This window comes from Fukomys damarensis, unplaced genomic scaffold (assembly GCF_012274545.1).
Source record: "Fukomys damarensis isolate Sample0158 unplaced genomic scaffold, DMR_v1.0_HiC HiC_scaffold_37, whole genome shotgun sequence".
Taxonomy (NCBI): Eukaryota; Metazoa; Chordata; class Mammalia; order Rodentia; family Bathyergidae; genus Fukomys; species Fukomys damarensis.
In genome coordinates this window covers 54785615-54788843 of record NW_022900949.1, presented here as the reverse complement: position 1 = coordinate 54788843, position 3229 = coordinate 54785615, and the positions used below count along the sequence as shown (strand labels likewise).

Here is a 3229-nt window from a genome sequence, read left to right as displayed (position 1 = left end):
TCTCCCTTTCTTGCCAAATTATCAGAATGGAAGATGAGATTCTAGCCAGACAGCCCTTTAGCTGACTTGAATTTCCATACGCTTGAATGTGTATTTTAGAAACCTTGGCCAGGGATTTAGCCTCAATGGCTCTGCCATCTGCCTCACAAGCATAAGGACTGGAGTTTGATCCCTGGTACCAAAAGAAAGAAAAAGCAAGCTGCTAAACTATGAGCCAGATAACAACTTAGTGAAATGTACCTGCTGTGTAAAAAGTTAGGCTTCTGAAACATTAAAAACATCCTTACAATTGCTGGGCGAGGTGGTGCACACCTGTAATCCCAGCACTCAGGAGGCTGAGGCAGGAGGATCACTGTGAGTCCAGACCAGCCTGGGCTACATAGTTAGTTCCCAGGGAAGTCTCAACTACATAGTGAGACCTTATCTCAAAAAACAAATAAACAAAAAAAATCCTTATGTATTTATCTGCCTTTTTACAGAAAACATGTTTGTTCCCCTAGAGCCAGGCGTATACATCTTTAATGTAATTTTCTACATGACCATGTTAAAAGGGAGAACAAGAGAACAGCTTTGTATACATTGGGATTTGCTAGTTAGGGAGAATGAGCACACTGTATTCTTGTTAACATTTTGTTTTCTTCCAGGTAATAGGCACTATATACAAATGACAGTAGATCCTTGCTTTTTTAAAAAATCTAAATAAGAGGGTGAATTCTCAAAAAAAACTATGTACATAAGCAACTATATTTTGCTTCATTGCCTACTTAGCACTAGTTGTTGTGTTGCTGTTATAGAATCAGGAAATGGATTGTGGTAAGTTTGAAGAGCTACATACCCTGCTGTTACCATTTTACCAGCAAACCATCTGTCCTGAAATGCACTGACAGCAGCAGTAGCTGCAGCAGTTGACGGGCACTTCACATACACATTGCCCTGAGCAGAATTCTTGTCATCATAAATGTGACTAACTCCTCCATGTTTATTACATTCTTCAGTCATATCATCCTTAGTCTCTATAACCCATCCAGCTTCTTCTGTTTGCAGATTAAACATGTTAGCAAGTTGGAAACACTGTAAGGGGTTGTAAGGGGTTGCGCAGAGGCAGCTGCAGCTAAAGCTGTTGGGAAAGTCGCGTTTGCAAATCTGCCACAGCAACAAATGCCAAAGAGCCATTCATTTGTAAAGCTTGCTGTGCAGCTGGTGAAATCTGCAAACCAGTAAGTACCTTTTGCAAGTCTAGCCATTAATTGGAGACAAGCAGTTGTTCCCAGGTCAATTCTAGTTCATCACTATCCAAAAATGAACTAGCTCTAGACACATCTATGTTCAGTAATACGACCAACTTTCATTGGTCTTCTTGCTAGTTCAGATCCATTAAGCTGTTCCAACGCCTTCTTAGTACATTCTGAATCAGAAAATATAATGAATACATATCCCTTAGATCGAGCCGTTTCACTATCCATCATGAGCTGTCTACTTTTGATCCTTCCAAAAGGCTCAAATATTCCCTGAAGCAGTTATGTTAAAGTGTAACGAGCCCACGTAAAGCCTCATAGGTCCAGCACTTCCCTTTTGAAAATTGTTTTCCATTGCTATAGCTGTTTTTTTTCTGCTTATGTTGTTTCTACTGTGATGGACACTCCTAAAACCTGTTGGCCGGTTAATCCTATTGCTAGAGGTACTGAACTAACAAACTCCGCATGAGTGATTCCTGAATTTCTATCAGAAATTATTCTCACATCTCGAACCTTTCTTACTGTAGAGAAAAAAACTCTTCCAAATCTTTTGGTTGAATTCTTGCTGCCAGCTGCATACTGAAAACTGTCCTTGCATCTCTTTCCTCTGGAGTTAGATTATCAATAGGTTCCTTCACAGGGCTCTTGTCTTTTCTGAGGGGACTTTTGTCGTCTGCTTGACTTGATGCTATTAGGCAACCCAGCCTTTCCTTGGATGGCACTGTTAAATTTTAGTCTGGATCAGGGGCTTCTGTAGTAGCTTTGGAATTTGTGATCTCAACTTCTTGAGTGGCTGTGTCTCCTTTCTTTGCTTCCACTTCGCTTCCGTTCATGGCTTTTGCTCTTTTTCCTTTCTCTATTTCTATTTTGCTTTCTTTCCTTTGCTTCTTTTTTGTTCATGACTTCAACTTTTGCTCTTGCTTTTTTCCTCTTTTTGCTATGTTCTTTATGGCCATTAGCACAGCTCAACTTGTTGTTATCCCTATGATTGTTCATGCTGGAATCAAAGGTGAGTTCATGGGAGTAGAGGTGAGATACCATTAGGCAAGTCTTCTTGTAAGGAGCCTCGAGCATTGCTTCAATGTCAGTATCGTCTGGCTTTCTGGCACCTGTAGTGCTCGTTGGAAAGTCAGCTGCTGCTATTGCTAATGTTAAGCCTTAGACCCAGGCCTCTGTACCACCCAGCTCCCAGGGCCACTGGTCCTGAGCAAATCTAAAAGAAACAATGGAATTAGAGCAGCTCGTGTGGAAGAGCAGCATGGAGGCTTCAGCAGCTGTGACAGCATCAGCAGCTCCCTGAAATGAAAAGAAAGATTTTTTTAAAAGTTCTCAGCTCTGTGGTTTGGGAAGGAGGAAATAGGAGGGGGACAAAGGACCTATTGATGGTAAAGGTATATTATGGTACATTGAGAAGGGAATAACGGGAAATTGGATACAAAACTGGTTGTGAGAAATAGGGGTGGGATAAAGTATAAATATTAGACAAAAAGTTAAAGGGAGACAAATGAAAAGGGAGGAAAAGGAAAGAAAGATTGAAAATGAATAAAACACAGGAAAGAAGTCAGGCGAAGAGATACGGATAAGAGTGGTAGGGATTTAAAGGGACAGGAGAATTCCCTTAAGCTCTGTAAACCAGATTGGGATTAAAAAAGGCAAGAAGGCGAGAAGAACACATACATAGACATGCTCATAAAAGAGAAGTGTAAAATAATGGAATAAAAATGTGGGGGAAATGTACAGAAAGAAAATAGCAAAGAGTAAAAAAAAAAAATAAAAATGAAAAATAATGCAGACAAAGAATAGTAAAAGAAAGTTTTGTGTTGTTTTGGACACATGGCTCTTTTCCTCAGCCTAGGGTTGAGGCAGAGCTCAGGCCAGGATGTGTCTTCATGCTGGAAGACCGAGGTGGCAGCTGCCCTCAGAATGGTGCTGGGCTTAGAGATTTGCTTACACTGGGAACGCATGCCAGTGTCAGCTTCCAGTCCTGGTGGCTC

General features: G+C 40.9%; 1 pseudogene; it reads right to left on the bottom strand.

Moving 5' to 3' along the window:
* Positions 1-711: 711 nt before the first annotated feature.
* Positions 712-2534, bottom strand: LOC104851034 (annotated as a pseudogene).
* Positions 2535-3229: the final 695 nt, after the last annotated feature.